Source organism: Chelonia mydas, chromosome 2 (assembly GCF_015237465.2).
Source record: "Chelonia mydas isolate rCheMyd1 chromosome 2, rCheMyd1.pri.v2, whole genome shotgun sequence".
NCBI classification, from domain to species: Eukaryota; Metazoa; Chordata; order Testudines; family Cheloniidae; genus Chelonia; species Chelonia mydas.
Genome location: NC_057850.1, coordinates 194347606 through 194369943, shown reverse-complemented (window position 1 = coordinate 194369943; position 22338 = coordinate 194347606). Strand labels below are relative to the sequence as shown.

General features: G+C 40.1%; 1 protein-coding gene across 4 annotated transcripts in view; it reads right to left on the bottom strand.

Moving 5' to 3' along the window:
• Window positions 1-22338, bottom strand: part of ZNF385D (zinc finger protein 385D) — a 602760-nt gene that overhangs the window by 312957 nt on the left and 267465 nt on the right. The gene's annotated exons all lie outside the window — the stretch shown is intronic.

The window sequence follows — 22338 nt, the reverse complement described above, 5'->3', positions numbered from 1 at the left end:
CTCTGAGCTTGCAGCAGGCAGGGAGCACTGCTGCAGTGAATCCAGGACAAATGCTGTCCCGCAGTCATTCAGCCCAGGACTAAGACTTGAACTCGGCATTTGGGGACTGTCCTGCCCCATTCTGGATGGATGGTCACCCTACTGCTACCTTCAGCATGTCACTGCCTCAGGTTCCCTCTCACCTCTTTTACAACCCGGTGTAACAGCGGAAGTGAAATGCTTTTTACAGGTATGATCCAATCACAGCAACCTCTGTGAGAGTCTCTCTATTAACTACAGTAGGAGTCAGATCAGGCACTGAATGGAAGATGCGAAATACTGTTTTAGCTGCTCCAATATTAAACAGCAGATTGTCATCCTTACTCACTGGTGAGCAGTTACTTATACAACTGATCTGTGAGGGTGTCTTACCTCTCGGATATCCTGAGCTGCTGTGTCTCAGTTTGCCTGCCCCAGACTCTATACGGAGGAACAGTCTTTAGCTCCAGCCACAAAAATCCACCCTACCCTATACCCTTTCTAACAGGCTTTCTCTCTAGGCCTCTTTCCAGCACACTCAGGTACAATCTGTTCTCTCTGGTTTCTCTCTAGACTGAGCCACACAGGTATCTGAAGCGTCTCCTGATAATACAGCCTCTCAGGCCCCTCCCCTCTCCGTCACACAGCTGATGTGAAGGGGAACCAGGCACAGGTCAGCACCCCTTAAAGACACAGCTCACCACATGGCAATGTCCAGTTGAAATAAATAAGTCAGTCATGTGTGTAAATGTTTGTCATTCTGGAAGCTAGTCCTAACAAAACACTTGAATGCTTAAAACTATGAAGTACTTACAAGGAGCTGATGCTATCACAAGCATTTAAAGTAGGGACAAGAATGCAGTACATCGTCATCTAAAGCAGTTCAGGCTTTAGCTTACTAGAGAAACACAAAACCCTGGACTCAGATCTTCCATCTTAACAAGTATCTTTCAATTTTGAAGTGTACCTATTTATTGAAGTCACCAGGACTGTCTGTGGATGCAGGGATCCCCCTATGTACATCTCATTGCAGGTTCAAGGCTTTGGGCAGTATAGTATGAAGTTGTAGGTAGCAACTCCATAGTTAAGATTATGATGAGGCTTAAAATCCCTTTTTCACACTTTGATGATTGAATTTTGTCTTTACTTTTAACACAGCCACTTCAGAGCACAGCTAAATTTTCCATAATATTTGTTTAATAAAATATTTACTAACAGTAGCAGAGAAACTTTAAAACAATTATCCCTTTTTAAGATTTTTCCTGTTGTCACTTTAATGTTCTTTCAGGTCCCAGTTACTATTAAAGCACATTACAAATTCCTCATTGCCAGACAAATATTCTCAGGCATGGGGCTCTTTCAAATGTTCATTGCACTTGTGTAGCTTAATTTAGGTGTGCAAACAGTGACTGAAGGAATGACCCAGATTCTCCAACTGCCTCCATCCTCTGATGCTGCCTCCTGAATGCTCCTATCCCATTTCTTTCCCTAGCAGTTTTGGACACTAGATGCTTCACTGCCCCTCTGCTTGTCCACACCTCCCCAAAGGTCTTAAATCACTACAGAAGTCCCCTGAACAGACAAGCCAAGGAGCATGCAAATGTTTATTTGGAGAGTGTGAAGGAGCAGAACTGGATATAAAGCTCCTCACGGATTCCCTCACCCTGCTATTCACCCCTCTTCAACCTCCCAAACATGAACAATCTGTCATCTTGAAATAGCAAATGGAGGAAAAGGGTCATGAAACCAGGGAGCTGGACTGGCAGGGGGGCCAGGGAATTGGACGAGGCAAGCAGCACATCCCAGGAGTCAGCAGACAGGCCCACTGCCCAGGCATATTCACCAACCTGCTTCATCACCTGTATAGGGCACAATGGCTCCCACCAAGTCAGTTCCCCCGACATGTGCTTCTCCCCAGCCCCCGACACTGTTCCATTATTAAATATTAACATCTCTTAACATTAAAAATGAGGAATAAGGGACCATAAAAGGGAGGCAGTAAGGGGGTTAAGGGAGGGGCCATGCAAGTAACAAGAATACAATGGATCACTGAGGCAACGAGATTTCAAGGGATTGGGGGCCTGAAAGGGAAGTTTGGAGATATCACAGGAGGGAGGCATTCAGGAGTGATGCAGGAATCTAGGAAGTATACAGGTAGAATGCAGCTGATGAAGAGGTTCATAGAAATTAGGAGAGCGGGGGACACTATAATATTTATCGTACAAAAACCATGAAATTCCCCACCCAAAAATTAATTTACTTAGAGTTAAGATTGGTCGAGTTCACTTCTTAACAATGCAATGAAGGACGATACTAGTTCAGGTAGCACGATCTTCACCCACCCTAACTCTCATCTTACTACCCAGGCATCATAGCACTCACATATATTAGCAGAGTACGCTGCTCCCCAGCAAAACACCTGTAGAGTTCCAGAATGTAACCATCCACATCCATTTCTTCACAATCGCACCCATTGAGTAACCTGAACAATAGCCTCCCCTACCATCTTGTGTTTGGATTTGCTGACAGAACTTCACACCACTGCCTTTGCTTTGGATCGCTACGCTCCTTGCTAGACATATTAGATCCTGTGTCAGTGGAATTTGTCATCACCTCCTTTGAGGAGGGCAGAGGGCCAAGCAGTCAAGGAATCGTGTGTCTGGCCTTTGTTAAAGAAGTCATCACTCGACACTGACAATCTGGCCAATTACAGCCTGTTGCTAATATTCCTTTTTAGTTAGGACGATGGAAGTTTTTTCATGTTCAAACTGTGTTCGCTGTGAAGGGTCACACAGTGTTTTCCATTATTGATAATAGTCCCACTTTCCCAATCCCTAATCTTGCTTCTGGCTTTGTAACGATATAAGGAGACCAAACCCAAATCTGTAACTGCCAAAGGTCCTGGTTTGGCCAGGGTAGTCCCACGTTTAAAAGCCATTACTGGAAAAGTGTACTCTTGCCCAGTGTCCCAGAACTATGTGCAAGGCATCTACAAAACCACCCCTCCCTGGACCCTGCTGGCTGCCTCTCTCAGATGCAAGTTCACAGCTTCACACCTTTGCTGAGTTCAACACAGCTCTAGAAGCAGCTGGTGGGGTGGGGAGCTGGCAGCTGGCGGCCTGCAATTGAGAGAAGAACCTGGCACAAGGTCAGGGAAGGAACAGCTGATATGATCTTCCTGTAATTTAAAGGGAAAGAGCTGGAATGTGGTTTTTGCCCACATTTACAAAATCAGTATGTGTTGGGAGGGAATATTAAAGACCAAAATAAAGCAAAGAGGCCAGATCCACTATTTGCATGCAATGTGTTGCAGATATGCCAGATCTCATTGACCCTCTCAGAATTAGTCAGCACTATTTACAGAAAGTGTACAATTTCTCAGCCAAAAATAAAAAACCTACTTATTTCAATATAGATTTTTACTGAACTTCCTTTTCTTAAGCAAAGATATTCCTGATGAACAACGCAAGAAAAATTCCACTCCTATTTGTGTTAGTTCTTTGTGCCCTTCTGGACACTGTCCCGGGACTATAAAGTAACGTTGAGTCTGCTGTTCCCTTCAAGCACTGTCTAACAGTGGCATGAGCAACAAAATGTATTATGAAATTTCACTCCACCAAAGTCAATGGAAAATGCCTTTGACCTCAATGGGACCAGTATTTGACAAGAGAACACTACTTAGGAATTTCACCCACATTAGTTTATGAATATCAACCACTTTCTTGCATCTCATCCTAACGGCCTTTGGCATCTTAGCCATGTGTTTCCTCTGGCTGAAGAAATGAGATCGTCATTGTGGTTATTGTCTACCTGAGCTTTTCAGAAGATAAGTTTCATGCTCCTTCACGTATCAGCTATATATCTAAGGGAATATATGTGAATCTGTATTCTAGCTGGTTGTTCTGAGTGTATAATTGATAATTAATAGAGTTGATATAAAATATACTATAAAGATAATGAGAAAAGCAAGTTTCAGGACATTAGTATGCCAGGAGCATTGAGACTGCTGGAGTGAAACATTCATCTGAGACGGAGATGCTGTCCAGAAGCAAGGACTGCAAAGCAACTCCTGAGACAGTGCAAGACACTCTGCTAATGGTCCAAACTGACTGCACTCTAGAGCTGGGCAAATACTTTTTAATTTACCTGTTCTGAAAAAAAAAATTGTTTGGGGTCAATATAAAATTGATTTTTGTGTGTGGAATTTTCAGTAAATTGAAAAGTTGGGGGGAAAACTGTTGAACGAAAAATTTAGTTCAACCCAACCATAAAATGTTTCATTTCATTTCCGGCCATTCTTAATTTTTTTAATTTTCTTCAAATAAAAGCAAAGGAATTTAGGAAACAAAGGGTGACAGAGGGAGGTGGTAGTGACAATGCCCAACAATCCAGTGATTAGGGCACTCACCTGGAATGTAAGAGACCTAAGTTTGAATCTCCACTCTAGAACATGGACTTGTATCCAGGTCTTCCCCATCCCAGGTTAGTGGCCTAATGAGCAGATTATAAAGTATTCTGGGGTATGAGACACATTCTAAAGTGGCCAATAGCTTCGTGGTTAGGCATTTTTAATTGAAACAAAAGTTTTGGACATCCCCAAAAAGGTAAACGTTTCATTGTTTCTGTTGAAATGACATAAAATGCTTTGTTTTGAGAACTTTCAACATTAAAGTGAATTTTCCCATTGCCTTTTGGGAGTTCTAATTTGGAATCCTGATGCCCCCACTCTTCCCTATGGGCGAGGTTCCCTGGCCAGACTCCATACCACATAACGTACCTAGTCATGTGATTCCCGTGATGCATCATAGCGCTCGGTCAGAGGGAAATAAGTGTACTGCCTTGCATAAGTAGACCCCCAAGGAACCCAGCCCATAGGAGAGAATGGGGGCTGGAACTACAATTACTATAAGGCATCACAGAGAAATGCACTTAATGTTTTGTTGTGCTGACTCAATACAAAATATTTGGGTTCAGTTCAAAAAAGAAAATATTCCACCTTTGGGTCAAATGGATATGAAATGAAATATTTTATTCTCATTTTCGTGATGAAAAAATCAGGAGTATTCAGCAAAATGAAAATTTTCCCAGAAAAAAAATTCAATTTTATAGAAACTGGATTTTCCAACAGAAAATCATTCCCATCCTAACCTAGTATTTAGTCCTTACATTATTTTGTTAGTATACATTGTTAATTGCTACCTCTTTTTATCTAGTCCAGAAAAGTAGAAGGAACTCTTCAATAGTGTGTGGGTTTGAATGCTTTCAGCCAGAGGGACTGAGTGTGTGTTTGGCATATACCATGCTAGAGCAAACATGTCATCAAAGCACACACATTTTTAACAGATACTTTAAATCTACTGGACAGCAAAATCATTACAAGGATAAATGTAGTTATGTGTTTCTGGGATAAAATAAATAAATAAAATAAATAATAAATAAATAAATAGAATCTTGCATGTGGATCTTACACGTGGAGTTCTAAACACAGCCCTGGTATTAACAGTTACAATTTGGCTGTTGGCTCAAACAGAATTTTTCCCTTTACGCTAGGGCTGAATTTGACCTCCAAAAATATAATAGCAGCAGTTGGGAGCAGAATTAGGTGATCAGAGGACAGATATGGAGTCAGAGTCTCCATTCTCATATTTTCTGGAATATGAAATATATTTGAGAAAATATTTGTAAGAAACTTGAGAGCAAAGAGGCTTATAGGCTTATGCAGTTCATTTACCTGATGATGTGATATAAATATCATACAAGAGAACCTAGTAACTCCTTGAAGTTGGTTTAAAGGAAAGAAAAATTAAATAACGTGATGCACAACAGATTAAGGAGTGTTTTTAATTCACCTGTAAAAGATTTTATTAGAGGCATTAGCTATTGAGCTTGCATCCCATATTTTAAAATAAAAGACAAATATGATAAATTAAAATGGAATAAAAACACACATGAACATCTGCTGTTTGGAGAATTAGCTCCAAACATGTTGTCACTTTTTAGAAGGTACTATGATATATCATTAAATCAGGCTAGACAAGCTCTTCATGTGTAATTGCGGAGTCCCCCCCTCTTGTTCACCCCTATTTCCACATTTTCTTGAAATTTTGTGTCATAAAATGACCCACACTCTTTTTCATGCTCTTCTAGAATTAAGGAGCAGTTTTACAAATTTGGCAATGGTTATGCAGGTTTTCCTTCAAATGAAAACATAAAATGATGCCTCACTTGTCAACATGTCTGCTGTTCTTGGGATTGTAATTAACATAAATGCTTTCCCTTCTTCATCTGTGTAATTATTTATATCATCATCATTCCCAATTGTATTTACATATGCCACCCAGATATTCTGCTACGGTAACACTGAAAACTGGGGTGCCTATTTTTTATTCCAACTGAAATATACACCTTTGTGGAGGGGTTTAACATACAAATATCTCCAAGTTGTAAAACGTGTCAAAACCTTCATGTTTTGCTCATCAGAAAGTAACACTAACAAGACAGTCAGCTGATGAGATAAATTGCCTCTCATTGGATTAAAAAAATCATGGCTAGAAAAAAAAAAATCACATTTTGCTGCCTGCCATGCCCTATCACTTCAAAGAATGGAGTCCTCTTAATATAAAATAATATATTTTCCTAAATTATTTCTGCCCAACTGTAGAGTCATCTAAGTGACAGAGAAGACGCAAGGGATCAATTTAAGGCTGTCCTTGTGATCATGTTGTTGGCTCTCTGCTACCTTTGCAGCTGCTGCTGTCTTTGTTTTAATATAGCTGTTTTGTTCTGAAAACAGTGTATTAACGCAGCATACCAAAGAGGAAAAGACAAACAAATTTTCATCCTATTTAATACTAAAATATATTGTCAAGTCACTGATGCTACCATAATAAATGAGCTAATATTATAAAGTCAGTATAATATTATAAAGTCAGTTATCTGTTCTAAAATAACTTCCAGATTTATTTTATAAGTAGAAGAGTTCTTCAACAGCTGTTCCTGTCATGAAACACTACTTCAATTAAAGAAAACAGTGCCACCTAGGGAATAAAAAAGCCTAACAACTAATAAACAATACCTCGTTTTGTGGCACAACATGCCAGACACTGTAGGTTACCCAGGAACATATTCCATTCTTCAAAATTATCACCTTTTAACTTCAGCAACAGAATTACAAACACCACTGCGGGATGCAGCTAGGATATTTCTGATTTGTTTTATTACCTCTGCACTCCCTGCCTCAGGTGACGAAGAATGAGGATTAAGGGAAGAATAACAATCCAACCATCACCTTCTCTTCTGACCACTTAGATGTTTGCCTCTCTAAAAAAGGAAGAGTTATGAAGGAAATTGTTCCAGGTATCCCTATATCTGAATAAGAAGTTGGCAGTGCTTGGGTTCTGCTGTGTGGAAACCATACAGCTAACAGGAAAAATGACAAAGTCAGAGCCCATACATATGCAAACCATCATGCAAAACAGGTTGCAGAAAGCACATCCAGTGGCATTAAAACCTCCCACACCAGTTGGTGCTGCTTTAAAGCCTATGAAGAGGGGGAAATGTTACAAAGTAAAGAATTATCTGTACAGCAAGAATCGTAATCTTTATATTTCCAACATGGCTGATATGCAAGCCATTTAAGTGCTCTTCTATTCATAAAGCATTTTTATATGACACTTTGGATGTTTTTAAACTTTTAGCCAATTATTATGATATCTTAATGTATACAGGAGAACACCACTTCTGTCACTCACACTATCCCCAGGCATTCTGAGCATGCATTTTTTCTGATGGGGGGGGAATACGATTAGGATAATAGACAACAAGTAGGATCTTATTACAATAGTTCATTTACTTTTTTCTTTGTTGAATCTTAATCAGTCATGTCAGGCAGTTACACACAATTCACTATTAAAAATTATCCTCATTAAAAGATCATTCTAAAATCCTTATTGATGGCTATCTAGAAATGATTGATGGGTTCTTCAGCTCCAACCATATTAAAGAAATGACAACAGAACACACTATGTATCATCAGTAGATTAGACTGTAAGTAGATAAGGATGACTTTCTAATCCATATGGGCAGATTTATGTCACTGATTTGATAGCATGAGATGTCATCCTTGCAAAAACTCCATTATTTATTGTTTAATGATTTGACGCTACAAAGATTAGTCCATGGAAGAAATGTTAAATTGCTTTTAAAGCCCTTTATGCTTCTTAATGTGCATTTAGTTTTGCATTTTTAAAAATTAGATGCCTTGCGATCTTTTTCTTCCTCCCCACAAATTTCATTTGCCGTGTTTCTTCTGTTTACTGCTATTGAAGTTCACTATCTCTGTAATCTGATGGCATTTTACAAGATTTACTGGCTGCCTCTCCAGTCAGAATTTTCTTCCACGGTTTCCTGCAGTTACTACAGCCAGTTAACTTGCCCTAGTGGTAAGAAAACCAGGGCTCCCATTGCCAGAGGATTTTAAAAATGATGTCCTCTAATCTAGCTCAGAGCAGGTCTGACTAACATGGTGATTAAAAATACTGGCAGCTGTTGACACTTTTTGTCTACACTTATGCCTCCATTGTTTCTCCCACCAATGGAGATGAATTTATGGTAGCCATGGTGGGAAGTTTCAGGAAAGAACTAGCATCAATAAGGCCATGCAAGTTTGAATGGTTGGTGCTCTTTGAAAATGTAAAGAAACTATTGAATGTCAATTTGTCCATAGAGATGAACAAATCCATGTGATCCTTAAAAGCAGCGCTGTTTGAAATATTCACAGTGGAAATGCTCAAAATGCTAGGGTTTCATGTTTTGATTTTAGTGAAATTTTCACTTTTGTGAAAATCTGTTCATTTTTGTGGGGGTTTTCTACTTGAGAATGGGCCCATTATTTCAAGAAAAATCTCCCAGTTTTCACTTAAATTACTCTATTCTTGAATAAATGCTGAAAATTTTCATTTTCACATAATTTCATATGCCTCTGCTTCCGCTCCCATTCTTACTTTGTCTTCTCTGGTTAGATTCCAAGTTCCTTTGGCCTGGAACTGTCTCTTACTATGTGGTTATATAGTACCTAGCACAAGGCCCCTGATCTTTTGGGGGAGTCCGCAGCAGTTGCCCCTAATATAAATAATGTTTCAAAACCATTCTACCACTTCCCAAAAATTTCACAAAAGCAAAATTTTTGAGTCAAAAATTGGCGTAGTGGGAAATGTGAATTTTCCCAATATTTTTTTAAAAAAATCATTATTTTTGAATAGCCGTTTCTAATGTCTAAAACCCATTTCCCTTTTATTTTTATGCATTTAAAAAAAACGCACTGAATTCAGAGAAATACCATTTGAGAATCACACACACACACACACACACACACACACACATCAGTAGCCACATATTTAATTTAAGTCACTCCCTTTAAAACTGAATCAGTATTTCCAAACTGCTGTTAGGGAGTTATAGCTCAGCAACAAAACCCCAGCCCCAGGTATGGGACCTGATTCATGGTTGCCCGATGGGCCACAAGATAGGCAGACTTGCTCCCCGGAAAATACCCCTGGAATCTGCAAACCTATCAGGGTGCATTCTGAGGCAAGCTGTGGGCAGGAGGGAGAGTCGATGGGTTATTCTTGGCAATTCTTCCGCTGTGGCAGCAGCCCATAGGGACCCAAGTCAGGGAAGTCCTTAGGCTTCCACTCACCTGACTGAGGCATGAAATGGCTCCCAATCATCACTGAATAAGAGAGGTGCAATCCACCTCTTCTTTTGTCCCTGTGCCAACCCTAGCACCGGCATAGGAAAGAACTCTCTTCTTGGAATCCAATTGGCCAATCTTAAAGTCACCCAACTCCTGATGATAACAAGCATTAAAAACTGAGCAACAAAGAATTAACAACAGTTTCAGTTCTTTTTGCTTTTGTTGGTTTGTATTTTGGCACTATTTTGAAACAGGTTTATTTCTGTTAATTTAAAGTACAAATTGCCTTAATTTTCTCTTTCCCTATTTGCTTCCTTCCTTTACTTAAGATCAAAGACAGTATTTATTTCTTTTATATAAATGCTTTACTTCAGTGTCACACAGAGCAATTAAAATTCCTTCCTAAATCACTAATCAACCTTTTTTTTTGTTTGTTTTGTTTAGTGTAATCATCTGCAAACCAAAACCATAGTAGTTCCTTGCCATTTAACAAGTCAACTTGTAAATAAGAGGTTGGCATTGCAGAGAATTTGAAATCTTTAAAAATGATTCGGTATTAGTCATTAAAATATACTCTGCAGATGACTGCATAATCCGGGTTTCCATTTCCTTTCCCGTTGCATAATCTTCATTTATTTTCTTTTTCTTGCCTAATCCTATTGCAATTCATAACAAATCAGCTCTCTCCCCATATTCCTTTGAATGACTACATCCACATGTCAATATTACTTTATATTTTTCATGTCTTTAATCAAAGGGTTTCAATGTGCTTTACAAACACTAGTTTAGTCCAATCTAGTGAGGTAGATAAGTAATACAATGCCCATTTTACAGATGGGAAAATTGAGCTACACTGAAGCTGTGAAATATTTGCCCATAGCCAAAGATGAGTCAGTGGTATAGCCAGGTGTAATAGAGCCGGACTCACCCGGCGGCTCCTCCTGCTGGTCGTCCTTGGGAATTAGCTCATCAGCCTCTGGAGCGCCCTCTGCCATCTAGTGATCTGCCTGTCACTGGCCCCCGTGTATCGCCCAGACCTGGTGCCCTTTTGTCTGGGGTGCTGTCCCTCTGGCAGCAACCCCTCAGTCTCAGGGTCTCCCAACTCAGGGGAGACTCCCCCACCCACTATCCCCACTTCACCTCAGTCTTGGCTACTGCCAGTCCTCACTTAGCCCCGGTCCCTGGGCAGACTGCAGTGTATCAGCCACTCGTCACAGGTGAAGGAGTTTGGACCTGCTGCCGCTGTCTACCCATGGACTGCCCCCTCGCAACCCCAGTAGGCCCTAATCTTGGCCTCACAGCCTGGGGGTTTCCAGGCCAGAGCTCCCCTGCTCCCAAGGCCTTTCCCCCTCCACCCTGCTCCAATCTAGGTATTCCCTCGGGTCCCTGCAGCCAGGCCCTTCCCTCTCTGAATGCAGAGAGAGACTGGCTAAGCTTCAGCCTAGCAGCCCGTTTATAGGCCCCGCTGCGGCCTGATTGGGGCGTGGCCCAGCTGCAGCCATTTCCCCAATCAGCCTAGCTTTTCCTGCCCTCAGCGCTGGCTCTCTCCGAGGGCTGTTTTTTAAGCCCCACAGGGCAGGAGCAGGTAACCACCCCGCTACACCAGGAATAAAACCCAAGAATCCTCTGGTGCTTTAATGGGTATTTAACTACTAGACAAACTTCCTCTCAACTGCAAATGATTAACACAGTAAATAATTTTCGGCCCTTTGGGTATACTATATATTCTTACCTGAAAAAGATTCTAATTTTTTAAGAGAAACCAATCCTAATGGGAGCTTGAGATGGCAGAACCAGATCTGAGAGTCACAGACTAAGTTTTCCCTAACTACCAGAGATAATTTACCCAATTGTAATACATACATTAGTACATACAATACTAAAAACTTTAGATATTATGTTTCTCCTGACACACACTCTTGACACACATTTTGTTATTACTTGAGCATGCGTGCCATAAGAAATGAAGGAGGGAACATGCTTTTGATTTTGTACACTTCTGACAAATGCTCTCAGCCTGTGATCACTCACTGAAAAGACCTACATATCTAGGACAGCTCAATGCAAACATCTTCTCAATGCAAAGTAGCTATGTGTATAAAATGATATATTATGTCTGTCATCTCATTTTTTTCCCCTTGGTAGTTTTGGACTTTCAAGAGGGACTTGATCATCTTTTGGTAAATCAGTAAATATTCAAAGTTTTTACCTCCATTGCCTGAGTTTGTTTGTGACCACTGGCCACAAAGCAGAAAAGCCTTCATCCTCACTAACCTAAGTTCCCAGACTGGGAGAAACAGTGAATCATGCACTCTCTGTTTGGCAGCATCTGTTAACATCAAATAGGTTATTTCTGTGCTTAATTGTCCCATCAGTTGTCTTCCTCAATTGCAATTAGGTCTCTTTAGGGCATGCATACATCTCGGTACACAAATACCCACTATTGACCAGACTTTCAAAAACACCCAACAGCTCCCAGGTTTTTTTAGTAATGCACATTGAAAATCTGGCCATGTGTGTCTGTCTGTTTGCTTGGACATAAATTTTGGCCACACCTTTGTCAACTGAGTCTCTAACCAATTTGCCTCTGGAGTATTTTGATGTCAACACAAGTCGTTGGCTGGAAGCTACATTCCGTCTAAGCTGCGCCTCTCTCCCGGCCCCAGGCTGCTGCGGCGAGAAAGGGCTTGAGGAATTCGTCTGTCCCCACCGTAGCTCCGGGGCAGCCTGCACCCCAAAACACACAGGCCAGACATCTGGGAAAGAATTCTCTGTAGTAATTCAGAGCCCTCCCCATCTAATGTCCATCACTGGCCACTGGAGATATTTGCTGCTAGCTGTTGCAGATGTGCCACATGCCACTGTAGGTAGTCTCATCATACCATGCCCTCCATAAACTTAAACTCAGGTTTCAGAGTAGCAGCCGTGTTAGTCTGTAACTCAGTTATCAAGCCAGTTAGGTTTTTTGCCCCCACTGCTCCCTTTGGAAGGCTGTTCCAAAACTTCATTCCTGTGATAGTTAGAAACCTTTGCATAATTTTAAGCCTAAACTTGTTGATGCCAGTTTATGTCCACACTGGCACTTAAATAACTCTTCTCCCTCCCTGGTATTTATCATTTGAAATTAAATGTTTTGTTTTCATTCCAAGCTTTAACTTTTTAAAATAAAAGTTACGGAATTTTTAAAACAGCCATTTTGAATTAGAAATTCAAAAAGTTTAATTTCAACAATGTCAAAATGAAACGTTTGGATTTTTTTTAAACACACAAGCAATTGAAAACAAAATCTACATGTATTTGTGAAATGTTTTGCTGTTGCCGAATCTGCAATGATAGTTGTTTTTGTGGTGGATGAGGAGTTAATCAAAAAGGTGTGTTTTCGCTTCTTGGATACCAAGGCAGGAGGTTCCTTTGAAATAGACAGATTCTTGGTGAGTTGTGATTTTCTTCACATTCTTTTAATGAGAGTTTTTCCTCCACTTGTCTATCTGCTGGTTTGTCCTAGGAAATTGAGGACATTTGGGTACACTTTGTAACTTTTATTTTAAATTTATGAATATAAGAGCTTTAGAGTTTGCAAACTTTTACAGAGGTATTAACCTAACTCAGGTAAGAAAAGTGTGTTGAAACTCCAGACTGGAGATAAGCTCTCTCTTTCTATCTTTGTTGCATCAAGAATGAAATTTGTCCTCTGGTTTAGGAGAGTTTAGATCTGTCATTGGTTTTACACATCCTTTCATGAGTCAAGAACACTATTCTCTGAGAGCTAATAAAGCAGCAGGAATCTTAGATGTAGGCTCGGTAGAATTTCAGAAATTGGATGATTTTCCTACCTATATTCAGAATGAAGGAACTGAGCCCAGGGAACAGTAGGAAACAGAGCCGGGGTGAGTCTGGAGGTAGTGCTATTAGGCAGAAGCATTCTAGGAAGCTACATTTTACTTGAAACTACCATTACTACTGGCTGGAGAAGGGAGCTTGAAGAGGAAGAAAAGACTGTAGAAACAGGAGGCTGACTTACCTCTTTTTCTGTGGTGGAACAAAGGAGAGAACAGCTTGTTTGTAATCTACATTCTTTGATCAATGAGCGTCTTTCCTGTGCACTTGCCAAAGGTGGGAGTTTTATAAGTAGGGTGACCAGATGTCCCGATTTTATAGGGACAGTCCTGATATTTGGGGCTCCTATTATCCACCACCCCCATTCCGATTTTTCACACTTGCTATCTGTTCAGCCTATTTATAAGCAGATCCAACATGGAGACTTTGCCTTTCTCTAAGTGACAGGCCAGAACTTGTGTGGCCTAGTGGATAGAGCACTGGATTGGGACTCAAAAAAAGCTGGTTTCTATTCCCTAGCAGGGGCAAGTCACAACACCTCACTGTGCATCAGTTTCCACATCTGTAAAATGGGGACAATGATACTGATCTCCTTTGCAAAATGTTTGAGAGCTGCTGCTGAAGAGTGCTACACAATTATTGTATTAATTATAACTTTGTGTTCGCTGGAGCTCCCTCACACTTAGCTACAGATAAAACAGAGGTGCCTTCTTCATGAGGGTGCCTATAACTACATGATGGGCATTTCCTGGGCCCACTATTTGGTCTTTCAGATCTTGCCCATCAACTCGGTTTACTGAATTTATGACAACCAATTCTGAAGCCAAATTATGAGTATTGTAGACTTTAGCAGTATTGACTATGTCTAAGAAGTAGTTGGATAAACAACCGGCAGATGAAGGTCTAGGCAACCCAGTTGCTGCTTTGATTTTTAGAGGTGCTAAGGACCTGCACCTTTTACTTGGGATTTTTTCCAACAGGTGGAGATTATCTATATCCAGTGATCTGCATATGTGGTCTAGTGGACAGAACACTGGACTTGGACTCTGGAAATCTGAGACTTGGCATTGGCACCGGTCTGCTGGATGACCTTCAGCAAGTAACTGTCCCCACTCTGTGACTCAGTTTCCATATTAGTAAAATGGAGATCATTATTATGACTTCCTTTGTAAAACACTTTGAGATCCACGGATGAAAAGAATGATAGACTATCTAAGTATTATTATCTCATCCCAAAGCTCTACAGAGACTGAAAAGCCTTTGTGAGGATCAATGAACCTTAATATGAGAGCAGATGAAAGTCCACCTTTGAAAGTGTGACACTTTATGTTGAAATATCATGCTCTATGTAGTAGAGTTTATAATTTGCACACCTAAAACATCACATTTGTTTACCTGGAAAGCAACATACCTTTCAGAAACCTTTCGGTATGAATATTTCTGCTAATTTGCCTTTTTAAAAGACAGATGTTTACAGAGCTGTTTACATGCACTTATCACATCTCTATTTTTGCCACCCTCCTCTCCTGAAATCCTTAGTGTAAAATTCTCTATAGATCACTCCAGTATATTACTGGAGAATCCTAAAAAGACTGGAGTCAAAGATTTGCCTCAGGCTTGTCAGAATAAATTCTCTAAGATTAAAATCTCCAGGGATTTTAAAGTCTGGAATGATCATTTCTGAAATGTACTTTTCTGCCCTTAATTCAATATTACTTCACAAGACAGACATCCCTATTTACTCTCCTCATTAAATACTGTCCTCAAATACTATCCTCATTTTTATTTTAATATACAAAACTATAGTTATTATAAACATAGATTGTCTTGCAATGCCTTTATGTGAAATCTAAAGAAAAGGTTTAAATTCCACTCTCAATGTGAAGGGCACTTATACAAATAAACAAATCCCCTACTATTAAGGGGGTGGTTATGCACAGAGGTGAGAATAAACCCTGTAGTCTAAACTGATATGGAACATTACATTTCAATTATTAATGTGAGGAACTGCTAGAAAGTGATTAATGAGGGGAGTAAAAATGTGTGAGCTAAGACTAGCTGGCTGAAACCTTCAGTACACAATGAACCTCCAAATCACACAGTTCAAGTAGAAAATATTTTACTCTCTCTGTGGAATCCTTGCTGAGAACAACAGGGGATAGTCTAAGATGTTCCCAAACCTCCAAAAATAATCCTTAAGGGTTATATGATAAATAATTATAGCTTAATTATGCAAACTGAAAACTCTTTCAGGCTTATGAAATTTTGTTTTAAAATATACACAACGATAAATATAGCACGTTTTTCTTCTGACCTAATTCAAACATCTGAAATCAAAGATACCTGCCAAAGTCAATCAGTATCTTTAAAAGTGTGCATATAACTCCACAAAATGAACACCATTTCCCAATTCAAACTAGCTTACTGAGTCTCAAGAATGGTCTGAAAAGCACAGATGCTGCTTCAATATGACTGCATATCTCCTTCTAATTTATATTAAAGGAGAAGATGTTTACAATTCTTCATCCACCACAGTCTTTGTGATACAAGATCTCATTTCATCATGTTATCTGAATTATAGTATTATCTGTCCCCACTGGGGCCTCTCGTGTGGAATAACAATGTCAGCATGAACTCTGTACTGAATTTAGCTTTCTGGTCATGTTATCACAAATTGGTTTGAGTACACAGGCTGCAGAAATAGTGAATGACAAATCAAATAATCCACAAGGGAGAAAAAAGGTTTAATACCTTCTTGCCTATCAACTGGTTATTATAAGATGATGACAAACTGCATTTCACCAGTAACTTTTCTAGGTATCTGAGCCTTGTTTTGTAGCTCTTTAACTTGGATCATATCAAAAAAGTCAGAGCACAGCTATAACAAAGAGTCACGGTAGCAACTACAGCCAAATTAGAAAAAGAGCACTATCATTATTATCTATGAAGGACCAAACTTGATGGGGAATCTAGGATATTAAAAAATACAAGTACAGGATATTACCATGACTATACAAAGCATGGGAACTATATTTATTTTGGTTGTATTGATTTACTCAAGTATTACATACTAAAAGTCATGTTAAAAGAGACAAAGTTGTATCCCAAAAGCAGGCAACTCCTTGCTTTTCTAGCCTCCTCATTGTCTCTCTTTCTGTTTTCATACATTAAGAAGCAAAAACAATCTGACTTTCAGAAATGTAGATGTAGATTCTGTTAGAAACAGACATTGTCATCTAAAGCTGCACAATATTTCACATTCATTTTTTCTTTGTAATTATCAGTAAGTCTCTAAAACATTCATGGAATCTGGGCTCCCCCCAGTGGTTAAATAAACATCCACAAATTTGAACAGCTGTTAATTTAAAACTGTGTAGCCTAATCAATAGAGTGTTAGTCATATACCTAGAAGGTTGCAAGTTCAAAACCCCTTAAGGGTGCAATTTTTATTTAAAATTCTACACAGCTGTTTTTCTTAGTGTGACCTGCATAGCTAATGTCTTTAACCTCTTAAGCATATTTATCATAAAAAAACTTCGTGTCTGAATGAAAAATTTCAACCACTTACTTTAAGTTGCAAAACAAAACAGCTAATTATGTTTGACTCACAGCTAGAACAAGAAAGAAGCAAGGAATGTACTTTTCTTTAAATCTATATCAAAAATATTCCCCTTATTCCCACCCCACCTTGTGCTTCTTTGGCTGCCTTAAAAAAATACCCCCCAAAACGAACAACAACAACAACAAAAAACAAACAACCCCTCACACTCCAAGCAGTGGAATGTCAGGACACACCAAATATGTTTGGCAGCATAGGCAGGTGTGCCATTGACAGATGTACTTGTTTTATCTGGCAGAAGGAAGGCAGGATTTTTCCTGTTTGTTTGTTTTGGCCAGTGTGACTGTTTCTGTTACACTTACAGGGCTTTGAGGAGTCACCATGGTGACTAATTTATATGAACATTCCTGACTTTGTCTAACTACAGACATGCTATAGCTTAGTGGAAGACTGCTAACTTTGTTATGAATAGCTTCAAATGCTGTTAGGATTCTGTTTGCATTGTGAAAAAAAAATCTATTTGCCTTCCTCTCAATCCTCCCGATTTGCTCACTGTGAAGGAAGCTTATTTAGTACGTTCGCAGCAGCGTGTCTATGGTCGATTTTTTTAAAAAATGTGTTCATGTTGATTTTTCCTTTTTTTGTCTACTTCCCATCCCCACTTTCAACTAAGCAGATCTGATAAGAGAAGCAGAATGAGAGAAGGCACCATGGGGGACTTTGCCCCAGGTACCGCAAAGTAGTTGTGTTCCAGTCCAGAGAAGTACTTCTCTGTTACACTGCAAGCACACAGTCCCAATGAATTCAGTGGAGCTACTTATAGCTTAAAGTTAAGCTTTTACTAAGTGTTTTGCTGAGCCTTAGCGCTCTGCTGTGGCACATCTGCAGCAATATGAGGAAAGCAGAAACTGAGATTGGGGTGCATGGCCAGTGGGGTCCATGATTATGGGGATTCATTTGCAAACCCGACACAAGAGGAGCAGACATTACTGTCAGTCATGTGCTGTAGCAGTGACTGTGGAGTGGTGGTTATACTGGTATTCTGACGAAGAAGATTTAGTTCTCCGCAAACGCCACAGAGATCCTCATTTACTGCGTACTGCCACAAGGAAACAGGAGTCTTGGATTATAACGTGAGACTCACTGGGTCTGGCACGTTGGTTGGTAGCAGGGCAAGGCTGTCCTCCTTTAGGACATCTGCTGACCGATGTTCCAGCCCTGCAGTGGCCTGCTTCTTCTTGTGACTAGTCAACCCTCTGATCGGGTCACACAGCATTCCATCCCTTCCCATGGAAACCAACAGTTCAATAACTAATACTCTTTCAATTTCACATTGGCCCTTCAGTCTGAGTCCTTACAAGTCCCTACCCAGGACAGGCAGTTTTGGTAGCCCTCACAGCTTGTCAGTGGCTTCCACTCTACCTTCCTCAATGGGCTGGGTAGGGGAACCAATGCCATCCTTCTTCACAGGGTTTCATTCCAGGGACCTTGACCAGGCAGTCACGGTGTGACTCCACAGACCCCTGGACTACATCCAACCTTGCCCAGTCTTGGGCCTTTGCCTCAGCCTCTTCCCTCGGCTCCCATTGTATGAACTCCACTAAGCCTCTTCCACTACCTCACTGCAGAGCTATTTAGCCCTTTCTGCTAGCCAGATGGTTCTGTCATGGGAGAGTTTTCTCAACTCCCCTGGCAGAGCAGTCCCTGACTCAAATGGAGTTTTCCCGCAGGCCTTCTACCAACACAGAGTCCTGGACAGACTGACTTTCTGACCCTTCTTCCCAGCTGCCTTGGGCCCTCTGTTGCAGGCCTGCCTTCCTTCAGGGAGGCTTTATCTGCCTTACTTCAGCCAGGCTTCTCTCCCTGAGTGAGATCTGCTCTCTTTCCTGGTCAGGCCTCAACTGAACCAGTTATAGTCCTTTTTACTCTTCCATCCAGGCCTGACAACTGCTGCTGGTGTGCTGGTTGCACCCACAGGCTGTCCTCAACCCCCACAGGCCTAGTGGGGGGTCGGTATACCCCATCACACTAAAACGCAACAGATTATTTTATCTGACACCATATATCATGTCTACTATTTAAACTGACATTTATGTTGTTGATTTTAGACTTAAAATTATAGATAAAAACATTAAAAATTGTTCTGCAGAAGGAAATACTAAAGTCTCATTGTATAGTTTTCTAAACAAAGCAAAGTATTATCCCACCCAAAACATATGGCATTTCCAAAAACACACCTTGTTTTAAAATGAAAAGGGTCAGCTGGTATATTTATAGCAAGAAGACAGTGAGAAAAGAATAAGTCATTTAAATAGGCAAGTTAAGCAAGACACAATTAGGGCTCATCGAGCCATGGTCCCAGGATTCAAAAGTATGCACAGGAGTTCGTGTAGGCAATAACACAGCTCTCATGGTGTCTTGCTTTATTAGGCTATTTAAAATGGTTAAACACTTTTCTAACAAGGCAGTGAACAGGTAGATTAGACAGATAAGCAGACATTTGTAAGCCTCAAAGCACAAACACTTATGGTCATCATATGCATCTGTGTTATACAGGGAACTTCAGAAAATGTGACTTATCATATATCAATTATGTTTGTATGTCAGATTCCCTGATGGGTTTGGGTACTTCGCTGTTTCAATACATGTCAAATGTTTTTGATCACATAAGAGTACCTCCAGTTCATTCATATATCAGACTGCCCATTGCCACTTAACTACTTCTCTGAGCTCGGAAACATTTCCCCATAACTATCGAACAAGAAGTTATTCTTCCTTAACACTCAGATATGGAAGGTGACTCGCAGGGATAATGACCTCATGCTCTTTCAAATCTTCATGCTGACAGAAAAAAATAAAACATGCACAGATGGAAGGACTCTCAGAGGCAGCCTGACCAACATTCCAGCTCCCCTAAAGTGATGTGTATGGCTTTGGAGTGTCATCAGTCTGCTAACAACCATTTAAAGGAGTTTGATTTTGAGGCACATAAGCAGCTGTGTTAATCTACTCGTGTATACTGTATGAGTGTACTGAGTACTCTGCAGAAATCCCTTCTGTCCTCCAGCCTTTCACTAGATTACCCTCAATAGAGGTAGTCATGCCTCTCCAACGACTCAACCCAGCTCCCATTAAAGTCAGTGGCACTAAAACTCTCCAAGACTTTAAATGGGAATAGGATTGGGCCCAAAGAAAGGAGCAAGGCATTATAGGTGTACGTTAGAGCAGCCTAGAAAATGTTCAGACTTGTGGTGGGGACTAAACTTGCCTCCAGCAACCACAGTGGGAGGCATAAAGATGATGTGAAGCCATCTTTGCCTCCCATGATTCTGTAGCAGAGCCAAGAATCTCAGCCACAGTGCAGTATGACCCTACATTTCAGAATCTCTAAGTGGTCTTTATGTGGAATTCCAAACTGCATGCAGACTGTGTTGTCGATGGTGTAGTGTCTACACTAAAGTTCAATTCAGATAAGCAATCAGAATTTTAGATGCTTATCCAATCTTCTCAGATATGCGTATCAAGGCTGGAAATCTTATGAGGACAGGCCCACTGTTACTTCTTATGTCAGGAACTACTAAAACAAAGAAAACACACTCGAGCTGTTTCGGGTCTTCTACTTCCATTTCCAGGTGGAAGTGAAGAAGTGCATGATGATGAAAGCTTTTCAAAAAGTTAACCTAACTCAAAACTAATTACTTTTCTTCCCACCTTCCCCTTCATACAAAATCCTGTATAGCTAGTTTATTGCATTATACAGGCATTTCACCTTCCTCTGAAGCATCAGGTATTGGTCAGTAGGGCTCTGCTTTTCTGGATTTATAAAAATTAATAAAGTCCTAACTTCTGAATCCTTAAATTCTAAATTTCCAGCCTCAAGAAAAATATTGAAATAGGGCCCAACCACACAGACACTTAGGTACATTCACAGCTATTCATATGCACAGTCCCATTGAATGATAAGGCCAGTCTTGGAAAGCAGCACATACTATTCAACTGAATTCAGGGAGACTACTCACAATCAAAGCTACTCGTGGCATATTTAAGTATCAGGACTAAAGTTTGGAATTCTAGAAGCCTTCACTGTCAATAAAAGCAAGCTTCATGTCTAATCAATGTCACAACACTGAAAAAAACATGTTAAATTGATTAACAACTTATGCTCTTACGAAATACAAAATAGCCATGTCATGTTATAGGGAGGCACATCATCTACCTGCAACATGGACCACACAGGGTAACAAGCACCTTCCCTTTTTGGAAACACCTGAGGAAGTTCATTTATGGTGTAAATTGCCATTCTCTGTGTCATGCAGCAGGAGTTCACCCTGTTAAGATAGCATTACTCTGATAGATGAGAATTTGGCAGAGACATTACGTTTGCAGCTGTGTTGTGTCGGACTGACTTTTAAAAAACAAAATGATCAAACTCTAATCCTAACAACATTACAGCAGACTCTGTTCTGTGCTCAGCAGGTGGCTGCGCTGTATCTTAGTTCTCCATAGACAGTGGCAGTGGTGACCCATGTTAATGGAACACAGTCACCATAAAACAACCTGAAGTACAGCTTTAGGACAACAAACCCTGGGGGGAAATCGCTGACAAATGAGATAAATACAAATGCACAAGCTTAACAGAAATCAAATAGGAGTTGTTCACCCAGGGTGAACAACTAATGAACTACAGCTTTAGTGCAAATATACTGTGTCCCAAAACTTAACATGGAGTAGTTTTAACACAAATGGCTTAGATTGACCTTAACTACATGTCACCAAAGCTAGTGATACATGTCAGGCTTCTGTTTATCAGCATTATGTAGTCTGTTTTGATTGCATGAACTATGCTTCTGTGCTCAATGTGGAAAGAAAATCAACTGTGTGGACATCTTCTTGTCATTGAACTGAGATTGATCATCATCCATGATTTGCTTATATTGTGACTTTGCTCATGATATTCTTGTTTCCTTTAAAAAAGTCATAGTACTTGAGGAATTATGGCTGGTGATTCATAAATAGGAGTCACTATTTTGCTACAAGGCAGGAAACATTATAATGATATGATTATTAAGACTGTTAGCATTTCCATGATGAATCTCTTTATTTTAACCAGGAATGGAAAGCTGTGTCACAAAACATACCTGGGGCTAAAACTCACAATATTCATTAATGGACCAGTAGCAATGTTTTTCCTTTAATCGGAGGTTGTGGGTTTTTTATTAAAAGTTTAGTA